This window comes from Natator depressus, chromosome 5 (genome assembly GCF_965152275.1).
Source record: "Natator depressus isolate rNatDep1 chromosome 5, rNatDep2.hap1, whole genome shotgun sequence".
NCBI classification, from domain to species: domain Eukaryota; kingdom Metazoa; phylum Chordata; order Testudines; family Cheloniidae; genus Natator; species Natator depressus.
The window spans coordinates 22,826,309-22,841,493 of record NC_134238.1 but is presented as its reverse complement, the minus strand read 5'-3'; the positions used below and the strand labels follow the sequence as shown (position 1 = coordinate 22,841,493).

The following is a 15,185-nucleotide window of genomic DNA, read 5'->3' as shown; positions in this document are numbered from 1 at the left end:
TACAAAAGTGGCTTTATGTCACCTGGATTCTGAACTGCTGGGAGAGCTTGTTGCGGGGCAAGTACACCTTGTCCCCCTTTGTGGCAGGGCACAGGCATTGCAGCCCCACGGTTAAGTCTACCTGCCATCCCTTAGCCTCAGGCCAGTACGGCCCAATGACCAGGGTCAATAGGGTCACCCTTGCTGTCAGGGCAGTATGGCCCAATGGCCAGAGTCAGTAGAACTGCCCACTCTCTCGGGCTGTATGGACTAGTGGCTACAATCAGTATGGCTGCCCTCCTTAACAGGGCTATTTAGCCTAGTGGCCAGGGTCGGGGATGTGGGCCGCCAACCAGGGGTAAGGGTAAAGGCGGTCGGGGTAGTGGGACCTGGGCCCTCCCTCTCCACTGGGTCCCAGCCCAGGGCCCTGGCAGTAGCAAGTGTGCATGCCACTGAGTCACTGGCTCAAGATCCAGTTCGATATCCGGTCCACTTTCTAGCTCCCTTGGGCTACTTCCTACCTTATTTCACGATGCTGTGGTCTGGATGTCTTTGGAGTCTCCGGGTTCCTCAGCCTGCACTGCTCCCAGTGACTCCAGCCTCTGTTGGGCATCCACAGGTATCCGGGCATCTACCTGGGTCTCAGCACCTCTGCTCCCATGGTCTCCTGCAAGGTGCATCCTTCCTCTCCAACAGTCACCATAGAATGAACAGGGCTGCTCCCTTTTATTCTGCTGCAACTGTTGGAGCATGGCCAGCAGGGACAAGGGGGCATGACTTCCTCTGCCCAGAGTTGTGGGGTTAACCCCTTCATGACCAGTGTGGGGCAAGTACACCCCGTCACAGAGCTAAAATGCTTCCATCCCAGCATGAGTTGAAGTAGCTCTAATTTATGGCAACTCTTAAGGGTTGCTTATGGGCTGCATCACTACTCACAATCCCCATAGTGCACAATGTTATGCATAAGGCTACATTTTAGTCACGGGTATTTTTAGTAAAAGTCATGGACAGGATACGGACAGTAAACAAAAATTCACAGCCTGGGACCTGTCCATGACTTTCACTATATAATAGGGCTGTCAAGCGATTAAAAAAATTAATCACAATTAACAGCGCTGTTAAAAAATAATAGAATACCATTTGTTTAAATATTTTTGGATGTTTTCTACATTTTCAAATACATTGATTTCAATTACAACACAGATACAAAATGTACAGTGCTCACTTCATATTTATTTTATCACAAATATTTGCACTGTAAAAAACAAAAGAAATAGTATTTTTCAATTCCCCCATTACTAGTACTGTAATGCAATCTCTTTATTGTTAAAATTGAAGTTACAAATGTAGAATTATGTACAAAAAAACCTGCATTCAAAAATAAAACAGTGTAAAACTTTAGAGCCTACCAGTCCACTCAGTCCTACTTCTTATTCAGCCAATCGCTCAGACAAACAAGTTTGTTTACATTTGCAGGAGATAATGCTGCCCACTTCTTGTTTACAATGTGACCTGAAAGTGAGAACAGGCGTTCTCATGGCACTGTTGTAGCCAGCGTTGCGAGATATTTACGTGCCAGATGTGCTAAAGATTCATATGTCCCTCCATGCTTCAACCACCTTTCCAGAGGACATGTGTCCATGCTGATGTTGGGTTCTGCTCGATAACGATACAAAACAGTGCAAACCGACAAATGTTCAGTTTCATCATCTCAGTCAGATGCTACCAGCAGAAGATTGATTTTCTTTTTTGGTGGTTCAAGTTCTGTAGTTTCCACATCGGAGTGTTGGTCTTGTGGGGCATGCTTTCAGATGTCTCAAACCTCGGCCCTCTCAGATTTTGGAAGGCACTTCAGATTCTTAAACCTTGGGTTGAGTGCTGTAGCTATCTGTGACGCAGTGGGACTGTTCTTAATGTTTCCTCTGAATACTGTAGGGGTGCCTCAGTTTCCCCTAGGCATTTCTTAAGTATCTAGGTGGTGGGATAAGGGAGTATGATCGTTGCAGACCCCTAGAGGGCACGTGTGTGCAGGGGTCTGGACACAGAGAATGGCCAACACCCTGTTTCCTGGCAACTGATGGCCTGGCCCTTCCCCCCTGCAAGGTGAGAGCTAAAAGGTTGGAGAACAAAGGAATCAGGTGCCCTCCTGGCCTGGGAAAGGGACAAAGCCCAGAGGAGGAGGGGCTGGAGTGGGAGTCAGTTTGGGGCTGGCTGGGGATGAGGAGTAAAGTGCAGACGTGGTTTTCTGGCTCACTGCCTCCCAAAATGGACCCAGCTGAGGAGTCCTGTTCTCTGTACCTACAAGCTTTGTTTTAGACCATGTTCCTGTCATCTAATATACCTCTGTTTTACTGGCTGGCTAAGAGTCATGTCTGACTGCGAAGTTGGGGTGCAGGACCCTCTGGCTTCCCCAGGGCCCCGCCTGGGCGGACTGGCTGTGGGAAGCGCACGGAGGGGCAGAGGATGCTGAATACTCCAAGGTCAGACCCAGGAAGGTGGAAACTGTGTTAGCTTCTTGCCCTGAAGACAGTCTGCCCATAGGAAGAAGACTTCACCAGAGTCCTGCCTGGCTTCCAAGGGAGAAGTTCCAGAGCATCGCCCGGGGACTCCGTGACACTATCTTTAGAAATCTCACATTGGTACCTTCTTTGCATTCAGTCAAATCTGCAGTGAAAGTGTTCTTAAAATGAACAACGTGCTGAGTCATCATCCGAGACTGCTATAACATGAAATATATGGCAGAATGTGGGTAAAACAGAGCAGGAGGCATACAATTCTCCCCCCAAGGAGGTCAGTCACAAATTTATTTAATGCATTATTTTTTTTAATGAGCATCATCAGCATGGAAGCATGTTCTCTGGAATGGTGGCCAAAGCATGAAGGGGCATATGAATCTTTAGCATATCTGGCACAAATACCATGCAACACCAGCTAGAAAAGTGCCGTGCAAACACCTGTTCTCGCTTTCAGGTTACATTGTAAATAATAAGCGGGCAACATTATGTCCCGTAAATGTAAACAAACTTGTTTGTCTTAGCAGTCGTCTGAACAAGAAGTAGGACTAAGTGGACTTGTAGGCTCTAAAGTTTTACACTGTTTTGTTTTTGAGTGCAGTTATGTAACAAAAAAAACTACATTTGTAAGTTGCATTTTCACGATAAAAAGATTGCACTCCAGTACTTGTATGAGGTAAATTGAAAAATATTTCTTTTATCATTTTTACAGTGCAAATATTTGTAATCAAAAATAATATAAAGCGAGCATTTTGTATTCTGTGTAGTAATTGAAGTCAATATATTTGAAAATATAGAAAAACATCCCAAAATATTTAATAAATTTCAATTGGGATTCTATTCTTTAACCGTGCAATTAAAACTGCAATTAATGGCAATTAAATGTTTTTAATTGCAGTTAATTTTTTGAGTTAATCGCATGATTTAACTGCAATTAATCAACAGCCCTACTATATACCCTTAACTAAAACTTGGGCCAGGGGGCCATGGGTGCTGGGGGGACACTCCGGGAGCAGCATGGGTGCTGGGAGGGAGGCAGGCAGTGGCGTATGGCCCAGGCCCCCATTGGTGCTGAGGGGGCGGCAGGCGGCCCAGGATCCCTGATGGCACTGGGGGGGGGAGTGGGCAGCGACACACGCCCGAGGACCCCGCTGGCACTGGTGGGGAGGGAACAGGTGGCGGAAAGTGACCCAGGCCCCCTGCTACTGCTTGTGGGGGCAGCGGCACATGGCCCGGGGGGGCATTGGGCAACGTGTGGCCCGGGACCCATGCTGGGGGTGGGGATGATTGGCGGAGCTGGCAGGCTCCCCACCTGGCTCTGACTGCCATGTCTCTGCAGCTCCTAGGGGGAGGGGCGGCCAGGGGGGTTCTACACACTATTCCCACCACAAGCGCTGACTCCTCAGCTCCCATTGGCAGCGAACTGCAACCAATGGGAGCTGCAGGGGCCACACCTGCGGGCACTGGCAGCACGTGGAGCCCTCCTGACCCCTCTGCCTAGGAGCTGCAGGGACATGTCGGTAGGAGTCCCACCGAGGTAAGCACCGCCCCACACCCCAATGCTTGCTGCAGCCCTGAGCCCCTTCCCATACCCAAACTGCTGGTGCTGCTGATCCAGAGGCTGCCTGGCTCGGGCAGTCCCTGAGCCAGCTGCACCGGCCACTGCAAAAGTCAGGAAGGTCACAGAAAAATCACAGAATCTGTGACTTCCGTGACAGACATGCAGCCTTAGTTATGGGCACTTCCTCTTCCATCCCCAGCCTTGACCCCAGCAAACAACCCACGTCAGGGGCAGCGTTGGGCTGTTTATATTCGTTCTGCACTGCCCCTGCACTGGGGGAATTCTTATCCAGCATTTGCAGCTCCTGTAAGGTCCCTCTACACTGCCTGAGTGGCATGTACGGGTGAGGGAGTGGGTTAGAATTGAGCTCATTTTTAATATGACTGTGTCCCTTTTTTCAGTTGGAAACAAATGCGACGGGATGGGTGAGTGGAGGTGCAGGCATAGTATGTCACATGCTGCCTGAGTATCCCCTCTAGAACTGGTATGAAAAGGTGAGTAGAATATGCCAACCAGCATGAGGAATTTAACAACAAAGTCTGCTGTCTCCATGACTTCCCAATCCCATGGATGCAGCGGGAAGACTGCCTGCATCCAGCAGGCCAAACAGAAGACAAATTTATGAACATTTGTAAAGAATTTCTTCCTTTGTTTGCATCTATATTACCTCTCCAGAAGACTGGACCACAGATATGGCAACTTTAGTGTACTTCTTACCAGAGAGAGAACTTCTAAAGACAATTACATCATAGTAGCGCCTAGGAACTCTTTGCTAGCACATTTTGGGCCTGACTTCCAGAAGTACCAACACCAGTCTCAATTGCCCAGCTCCTGAAAGGCAGTTGGACACCTAAATACCTTTGAAGATCTGGGCCTATGTGTCTGACCCTGTGAGTTGCTAAGCACCTTCTGCAGGTTGCTAAGTACTCTCAACTCCTACAGATGGCTCCTAGAAGGTTATGTTATTAGGTCACTTCCTCTCCCAGTGAGAGCAGAGTGGGGTGAAACACAACCATTCTCCCATTTTACACCCATGTTACACTCACTTTGCAGATCTGAATGTCTACACAAGATGCAAGACAGTGGAGAATCAGCCCCATAAACTGCCATTTTGTGTTTATATGTTAGCTATTTGGCCTTGTAGAAATACAACAAGTGGAGGAGAGCTGTTATACTGAGAAGGGGTTCACTTTACATAATGTATTTCATTTTATGTTAGGGCTTGGCTACACTTACGAGTTACAGCGCAATAAAGGAGCCCCGGGTGCACTAGCTCACTACCCATCCACACTGGCAAGGCACGTAGAGCGCTCTGACTCTGTGGCTACAGCACTGCTAGTACTCCACCTCGGCGAGTGGAATAATGTTTGCTGCGCCCCACCTGGAGCGCTGCGGTGCCAGTGCGAACGAGGTGTTGCATTACTGCGTTCTGATCAGCCTCTGGAAACGTCCCATAATCTCCTTAAGTCAAGTGGCCACTCTTGTCATTGTTTTTGAATCGCTGCAGGAATGCATATATGCCCTTTGAAAGCTCCATTTCTGACAGCCAGCTGCTTATCTGCTCTGAGATAAAGCAACCATTAGTGTGGAATGCTGTGTGAGAGAGAGGGGCAGGGGAGGGAAGGGGGGGGGGGGGATCTGCTGCTGTCTGAACTTACAAGACAGCATGCGGATATGCTCTCAACCCCCCAAAAACCCACTCTCTCTCCCCCCCCACACACCACACCCCCTGTCACATTCCACCCCACCCCCCACATTTGAAAAGCACATTGCAGTCACTTGCATGCTGGGATAGCTGCCCATAATGCACTGCTCCCAATGCCACGGCAAGAGCCACAAATGTGGTCATGCCAGTGCGCTTGAAGCTGTCAGTGTGGACAGATTGCAGCGCTTTCCTTACTGCGCTCTCCGAAGGCTGGTTTAACTCAAAGCGCTCTACATCTGCAAATGTACCCATGCCCTCAGTAAAGTTTTAGCATTTAAATTGAACACTGTGGCATTCCAGTATTCACTCCTGTTTGTTCTTTGCTGAATGGTTGAGCTGTACACAGTTAAGTGATTTAGTAGCTTGTTTAACTTGATTACATTCTGCACCTGGCGTTTTCCTAGACTGCATGTAAGGAGGAAAAAGGAGCAGGGAAGGCTAAAAAAACAGGAGGATGGTGGGGGGGACAGAGTAAGAGGGGGAGATTTACAAAACAAAAGGAAGTGTAACCATGAAATGGGTAAGGTGTAAGTTGCAATGTTGACCTGAGGTGTGTAAATCAGGAGGTGAGCTCAGCTGAGTTATACCGGTACTGGTAAATCAGTGAGAGAAGAGAATCAAGCTTGCAATGTTTATGGAACTGGCCTCTTGAAAAAATAATGGGTGAATCTCTCTCTCTAAAATGACAGGTTTCAGAGTAGCAGCCGTGTTCGTCTGTATCCACAAAAAGAACAGGAGGACTTGTGGCACCTGGGAGACTAACAAATTTATTTGAGCATAAGCTTTCATGGGCTATGGCCCACTTCATCGGATGCACAGAATGGAACATATAGTAAGAAGATATATACACATACAGAGAAGGTGGAAGTTGCCGTACAAACTGTAAGAGGCTAATTAAGATGGTAACTAGGTAAATGAGGGAGAGCATGCTGCTGCTGAGTGAACAGGAGAAGGGTCTGTACACACACACACTTGTGTTTACTTCTTAGGCCCTATCTATACTAGAAAGTTATACCACTTTAGCTATATTAGCATAGTTACTGATACAACCCTCATAATGTGAATGCAGTTATATCGAGATTATATATATATATATGGGTGCTTTTTGCAGCATAGCTGCCTCTACACTAGGGTTTGGACTGGTATAACTATTTCAGTGAACAAATAAAACACAAACACAGACCACCCTAACTGACCTACCTATCCAAAAACTGTATATAGACAAGGCCTTAGTAGGGAGAACACAGGGAAGAATATGGGGGTAAACAACATAAATGAAATTTGTAGATACTGCTAAACTGGGAAGTGTTATGATGAGAGGGATAATAGATATGGAACTAGAGAAATCAATGGGAGCTGCTGGGTGCTCAGCACTTTTGAAAATTCTGCCACTAAGGTCTAAAGGTCACCCAGACCTTAAACATCTTGCAGTTCTGCTGGGGGAGAGGGGGAACCTTATCACCAATACATGATTTGTAAAATCAGGGACTTAATCCACTGCTGCTGATGCCAAGAGATGCAGACTGCACTGCCTTGAGTCAAAAAGGACCATTTACTCAGGGCTGTTCACCAACAGGGTAAGGTCAGACTGTATTCTAACAATGCCCTCCTGAGAGGGTCTGCCAAAGGAAGACAGCTTTCATTTCCACTGTGGGATCCTGCCAGAGGAGTTTGCCTAGAGGATGCACTGAATCAGCACATCCCCCACAGCTGCCCTGGCTATGTCTTCTCCCTTGTCAGCATCACCCATTTTGGGGGGCTGTGTTGGCACCTGCAGGCTCCTTGGTGAAAAAGAAATTGGAGGCACCCTCCACATAGGACTCTGAATGGACTTTCCACCTCCAGGGCTGGACCATCAGAATAAATCTGGCTCAAACAGTTTCTACACATCAGCTTTCTATATCAGCATAGGGAGTTTCGCTCAGCAGGCTGACAAAGAGGCCACGACAAGTGAAAGTTGGAAGCATTCACAAAAGCCTCCAGTTCTAGTTGTAGCTCAGAAATCTCTTCCCCATCCACAGCCTCCAGCAGTAGCCAGAGTTCAGGATTCAGCTCTACATCTTTTTGGCCCTCCTCATATTCCAGTAATAAACACATTGCATATACTTTCTACTTGGCCATTTCAGTCTTGACAGGGACCTTTTCCAGAAGACTGAAACAAACAGTTGTACAACAGAATTTTTGGCAAGCCCTCCCGTATCAGCCACATCCAGGTCTTCAGGCAGAGCTCCTTCTTGGCCAGTAGACGTCTTTGAGCCTGTAAGTGCACCTGGAGAATCCCTGCCTGTATATGACATTAGGAGACAGATGGAATCACTCAGCCCTTGGAAATAACAGAGAAAGGGCTAGACAGGCAGCTGCAGACTGGGAGATGACAGGAGCTTCCATTGCAGCCATAACAAGAACAGGATATCACAGAAAAAGTAGATGTCTCCCCTCTTCACCCCAGTCTGACTTTCCCTCATGTGTCTCACACTGAGATCTCTCTTCCTATTATGTCAAGTGTTAAAAGAACCTTTGATTTTCCTACCAATGAGGAACAAAGTAGATTCAAGCTGGTGTACTCAGACACAAAGTAAGGAAGAGAAAAATATATTGTCAAATAGTCCTTCCTGTGCTTCTAAATTCATTTCTCACTTTCTCCCTCAAACCCCAATTCCATCCCCTTCTCTGGTTCTTCAGAGTTCCTCCCTTTCTATTCCCCACTCCCACCTGCCAGTTAGGGGCATCGGAAGTGGGAGTAGCAGGAGGAGTTGATATCCAGATAAGGAATTTCTGGAGCTCGCTGCCTTTCCTATCAGAAGGCAGCAATTTATAGGGGGGAAGAAAAGTTGTCCTATTTGGAAGTCTCCTACTCACCTCCTCTAAAAGAAGATATGCCCAATCCCACAGTCTTCCCTTCCCTTCCTGGGGGAAAGAGAGAAAGTAGAACCACTGCTGTCTCCGGCTGTTTCCCCTTCCCTACAGGAGGAGAGGTGCATGCACACCCTGCCCTGCCCCCTACTCTGGGGCAGGGGGGGGAATATATTACATAATCCATAGAATATGTGTAAAATAGCTTTTGAAATAACTTAGTTTTCTAAAATGCCAGAAATATGGGGGATTCCAAAGCTTTTGGGGAAGAAAAGCCCACCGGGCATCACATTTTCATTTGCTTTTAGATTGATACATATTCTGCATCCTGGGAATGTTCCTAATCCTGATAGAAATGGGGTTAAAAGTGCTAGGAATGTTCCCCTATGCAGCTCCACACACTGCATGCACAGATACTTTGTCCGTCTGACTACAAACCTATCTGGGACCTGAATGCTTTTTTCCTTTCATCCCTATTCTCCTCTAGATGGATACCTACATTACAAGATAATGCAACAGTACATCACCACATGATGGCAAGACTGTGACAACAGCCACCAAAACAGTCAAGCTCCCCCCGCCTATCAAGATCAATTTTAACCACTGATTTTAGATACCAAGAGAGCACAATAGTAGGCACAGCATGTTCACCATGAACATCACAGAAAACCTACAGAGGGACATACACAAGGAGAAGATACCACAGCCTTGTAAGAAACTCCAGTTTTACAGTGGATGCCATTTTAAGGTGAAAAGGTACAATAATCTTTCAGTGCCAACAAGCTTCTGTATATTAAGGAACATTCAGCTCCAACATTGTAGGATATTGTTAATGTTCTGGCTACCATAGGGAATAAATAACTTATGACATATGGCAAAGTGCCCTACTTCTGCTTTCTTATCAACTATATCTATTCTATTAATCTGACATGCAGAGATAAAAAAAATCTGTATTTGGTTCTCAGCAACTGCCACCCATCTGTTTCTGGAAGTCTGGAAAGTCTCAGTGAGTGGTATGTGCTCATTTGTAAAGGCATCTGCAAATTTCTGGTACTGATTTACAGTACACTAACTCTTCCTGCAATTAGCATGCCAGTTATACTATTTGCTGTGCAAACATTTCTGATGTTACATGCCGTAAACATGACTGACAATCTATGGTATCTTCTTGTCATTGATCTTCTTTAGAGAATTAAAATTAATTGTTTTTTTTTCAGGCCAACTCAGCAGCCTAGTGTCAGTCCAGCCTTCCACTGCAGGAGACTCTGGTAAGACTCCTGGGGCCAGAGTATGCTGCTTATTTGCGTTTTGCATATATGTTTCTGTACCACATAGAGAGGACTGGCCAGGACTCTTCCTGTCAGCAGTAGTGTGGCAGATGGCAATGTATTTTTCCTCTGCAGCTCTTCTAGCCTCTGTTGAACCCAAGATTAAAAAGACTAGGTCTGGGAATGAAAGCTGGCTGAGTCTCTTGAATGGCAAAGCAATGCAATTCCACTATGTTGGTTCTATTATAACCTAAAAGACAATGATGTATATGGGAGACTAAGCAATGGTTTTCAGTTACACTAGTGCAAATCTGGAGTAACTTCAGTGACTATGTTGTTCTGCCAAGTCAGTGGAATGGCTTTGGATTTCCACAAGCATAACGGAGACCAGAATCTGACTTGGGTTTCTTACTAGAGCTAGGCATCTAAATGGGAACAACTGTACATGCATTTCATTGCAAGTACAAAATTGTAGTTCATTTTGAGCCTAAAAATCAGGTCCATTGCAAGTAAAATATTTAGACACTTCAGTGATATCAAGTAGGTCGATAAAGGCACATCTACCTTGGGAAAAGAGCTTTCAGGCCATTTGCTCTATCTCCTACCAGTGAAGGATTTTTCCCTACAATACATTTGTTAGTGCTAGCATTCGGTGAACAGTGAAGCAGTAAGAGAGATGGTGTGTGTACAAATTCCAAACAGCTATTTGTAATCAGGGGAACTTCAGGGCACAGATAGTATAAGGATACTGTCGTCATTACAAAAAAATAAGGAAAAAAAAATCAGTAAGAGTGCTAATTGTGCAAATATTAACACAAAAAGTTTTAGATTCAATTTAACCCCTGATTGAGTCAGAATCTGTAATAAAACAGGTCTATAACTGGGAATCAGACTAACATAATCCTGGTACAATTCAAGCTCAATATGACCTTGGGCAAAATAAGCATAAAAACTACTGGCACAGTGCGTTAGACAACCCAGCACAATTGCTAAGACATTTCAGAAGGGCATGATTTACTGTGCCCAAATAGCGCTTAAGTTCAGAGGAATTAATACTAACAACTCAAGTGAGACATCATTAGTCAATGATTGAAAGCCTCCGCTAATGTTGTCTCAGCCCTCTGAAGACTCATGAAGCCCTCAGAAATTCCTCAGAGATTATATGTAATTAAATGCTACGCAACTGAGAAAACAAGTTCTTGTTCAAGAATGTTTGACAAAAGTGGCTAATCAGTCCTAGACCTATGCATCTGGAACCGGTGCAGATTTTAGTCTATTTATTTATTTTAAGCAAAGGCCTGTAATAGTAGCCATTTTCAAAGCAAGCAACATAACACCCGTTGCCAGAGGATGAACAAAACAATTCTGGTCACCAGAGGAATTGTCTCAGGAATACATTCTTTGAGTAATTTAGTTGGAGAAGAATCAAGCGAGTGAGTAGTGGGATTTAATTTTGAAATCATCGCAGCAATCCTGAATGCTGAGATCATTGCGGAGGGGAAGGGGGATTAGAGTTTGGGTTTTAAAGAAAAACAAAAACAAAAACAAAAAAAAACTAATAGCAATAGCAGGAAATCAGGCAGTCGGAGACTCATCCTGGGTGATGGGAAAAGCAGCTCTGATACCATCAATTTTTACTCTGGAAAAACTTGAGAACAATCATTACAGTGAAGGGATAAACCCTTTCATTAGGATGTAAGAAAAATTCTCTACCAAAAAGCTGTCTAGAATTACTCCTGCCATTTGCACTGAAACCAGACTTAGAATATTAAAGTTTAGCATGCTTGGAGCCCACATTGTACTTGAATGGATCAATTAGTTTTCCAAGCACTACAGCCGACACATAGGCTGGGCTTTCCAGATGAGCCCAAGCGAGTTAGGCACCCAACTTTCACTGAAATTAATTGGATTCAGGCACCTAAATGTTTAGGCCCATTTGAAAAATCCCAGCTGTAAATTATAGCTCCTTAGCTGACATTTCAGCCTTTTGCCAACCATTTTCACTGACCTAAGTCCATCCTAAAAAAGGGTAGATGAAGTGTGGCAAGTATTATATTGCACTACAGTTTTCAACTGGAAGAAGAGTTTTCTTTTTCAACCCTGATCTAGTCCACTAGGAGTAAATAGGACAGCCACAGTGAGTTCCCATACTTCTGAGCTGCTGTTTTCTGTGTGCAAGCAAGGAGCGTGATTTACTCTGTAGAACAGGGAACAAAAATACATTAAAGACTATGAGCACTCAGATACTGTAGTAATGAAGTGATAAAAGTACCTTGGATAGATAGAATAAGCAAAAAGACCCAGTCTTTCAGGCCACTATGTTCCTCCTCAAGGCTTTCATCCCTCAGGCTGTTCAAGGTATGCTGTTGACAACACCAAGTCTTACATCACCAGAAACCCAAGACAGGAAAACCTCAAAATGGACTACTGCATCAGACCTATAACAAGGTATGGAAGTAGGGTTGCCAACCCTCCCGGTTTCAGCAGGAGTCTCCCAGAATCAGGCTTCATCTCCCAGAGGCTACTGCAGCCAAACCAGGAGATTTTAGGCATTAAAAGTCCAGTGGTGCAGCGGGGCTAAGACAAGCTCCCTGCCTGCCCTGGCTCCGCGTCACTCCCGGAAGTGGCTGGCACATCCCTGAGGCCCCTGGGGAAGGACCAGGGGGTCTCCACACGCTGCCCCGCCCCAAGTGCCGAGTCCGCAGCTCCCATTGACTGGGAACTGCAGCCAATGGGAGCTGTGAAGGCGGTGCCTGTGAGCAGGGGCAGCGCGCTAAGACCCCCTGCCACCCTCCCCCCCGCACCTAGGAGCCGCTGCCAGAGGGATGTGCCGTTGCTTTCGAGAGCTACTGAGGTAAGTGGTGCCCCTCTCACCCCCTCCCACACTGCAACCCCCTGCCCCAGCCCAGAACCAGCACCCAAACTCCCTCCTGGATCCAAACTCCCTCCAATCCTGCACCCCAACCCCCAGCCTCAGGCTCAGCCTGGAGCCACCTCCTACACACCGAACCCCTCGGCCCCACCCACCAGACCAGAGCCCACACCCCCTCCTGCACCTCAACCTCCTACCCCAGCCTGGTGAAAATTAGTGAGGGTGTGGGAGAGCAAGTTACAGAAGGAAGGGGGCTGGAGTGAGTGGGGGAGCAGGGCCTCGGAGAAAGGGTGGGCCTTGGGGAAGGGGTGGAGCAAGGGTGTTTGGGTTTCTGAGATTAGACAGTTGGCAACTTTATATGGAAGCTTCCTTATTCCAAAGCATCCTCCTCTTCTGTCCCCCAAGCAGCTACTCAGAGTTTGTCCTGCTCCTAGGAAATCTGATTGACCTTTGGAGAAGCAGGATTGTTTCAGTCTCTAATAGGCAGACAGTGCTATGGAAGCAGCACTTCCAAACAGCAAGGCAGGGGCAAGATCAGAGAATTAGGAAGGGGTGTGATGGGAAAGAAAGAGGAAGTAAACCAGGAAAGGATGGACGGGGGGAGAGGGGGAAGTAATCAGACTCAGTGTAATGAGTCAGGAGTGGAAGAAGATTAGAGATCAAGATTAAAAAAGAAAACAAGAGAGGGTAATGGAGAAACAGGGGGAACAGGAGAAGAACTTGGAGGTGGGAAAATCATCCAGAAGGAAGGAGACTCGGGGAAGACAATCCAGAATTGCAGTTTATTTAACATGCTATACACACACAAACTAAAGAGACTGTTCAGAGCTGATGTAGAGAGAGCAGCGAGAGGAAGCCATATACAAAGCCCAGGAATGATGCTTCATATTCTCAGGCGTGATCTGACACCTTTTCTATTAACTATTCACATACATATAGGTAGCACTCTGCTATAACATTGGTTTCCTTACCTTGCACCATCAAATTTGTGCAAGGGGTGATGAATGTGCATACTCAAAGGCAGAATTTAGCTCTTAGATTTTAGGTTTGTCCAAAGAAGTGAAGGGGTCATTCCTCGTATATTACTACCTGGTAAAGACTGTGGTCTGACCAAATCTTGATCATATTGAAATCAACAGGAGTTTGCTCTTTAAATAGATTGGTCCATGATTTGACCCTCTGCATTTAAAGAAGGATGGTTATCAGTGTATTAATTAGAGGAATGAATAACAATGTGAGAAGTACTGTTGCCCTCAGATTATCTGATTTTAAAGAAAAAAACCCCTGCAAGCTGGTGAGGTGAAGGCAGAATATCATTGTTTAAACCCAATAATTTCCCTTTCCTCCCTCAGCTGAAGTCTAGCATTCAGGCAAAGCACCCAATAACTCCATTTCGAGAAAAAGCAGTTCTTTCCCCAGCAAAACTGTAAGCAAAACATGCTGGCAAAATGTACCTCCTCTGGGAAGCAGAGGCAGCAGAATGGTTGTTAGAAGGGATCAAAAGATCAAGAAGAGATCCTGAATGTGACTTGGAAGAAAAGTTTATCAAATAATCTAGTTCCTATGTGGCCTGTGCAGCCTCGTCTGGACTCTCTCAGGCACGTTCAATTTTCTAATGTTAAGTGATACTGCGATGAAAAGCCATATACTTATAACCTTCTGCCAGGTGGAGCCAGCAGCAACTAGGGCTGGGTTCAATATCTAGGGGTGGGTTCCTTTTCAACAACACAACACAGAACCAGCTCAAGCCCCCATCCAGTAACCTGGGAAAGTTACACACCACTCCTGGGCACCTCTGAGAGAAAATACTTCCCCCACTTGCAAGCACGGAGTCTGAGTGGAGAAAAGAAACTTTTAATGAAAGGAGGGAAGTCACCCAACATTAAATAGGGAAAATGCCACAAGCAGGATTCATAATCATAAAACCGTGAGCAGGACACCCACCCCAGAGTGCGTGGGGCAGTGCCTTTTGCCTCACGTTCTTGAGTTCTGCAACCAAAAGTTCCTTTTCTGTGCCCCCCTCTGCTCCCTCACCATACCCCACTCACAGTGGTTGTCCTTGGTCAGTGAGGACCCAGGGTTCAGAGGTGCATCTCTGAGTTCACCTCCCATCCAGGGAAGAAAGCATCTTGTTGCTCTGCCATTTGAGCACTTGCTCTGGCTGGCTGCCCCACCAGCCACTCGTTCTGCTCCCACCAGCCATTCCTGCCAGCTGCTCCTGCCAGCCAACTGACAGTTACCTTCTACTGCCACCTGCCTCTCTGCTATGACCTCTTCAGGTCAGTCTTAGTGACTGTCAGCTCTTAAGCAGGCTGGGCAGAAATGCTGTGCCACCACAAGTGATTTCAGTTATTATTTTAGCACTTAAAATAACAAGCTCTAACTTTAAACAGTGGGGAGAAATAGGTTAAACCAAATAAGGGACCCTTAGGAA

At 46.1% G+C, this 15,185-nt stretch overlaps 1 long non-coding RNA gene across 1 annotated transcript in view; it reads right to left on the bottom strand.

Annotated features, from left to right (window-relative positions):
• LOC141987256 (uncharacterized) overlaps nucleotides 1–14,966 on the bottom strand; it is a 309,719-nt gene extending 294,753 nt beyond the window's left edge. Inside the window, exons 1-2 of the long non-coding RNA XR_012639480.1 lie at nucleotides 14,800–14,966; nucleotides 12,152–12,242 (exon numbers count right to left, since the gene is read on the bottom strand). This is a non-coding gene — a long non-coding RNA (uncharacterized LOC141987256). The remainder of the gene's footprint in view (nucleotides 1–12,151; nucleotides 12,243–14,799) is intronic.
• Nucleotides 14,967–15,185: the final 219 nt, after the last annotated feature.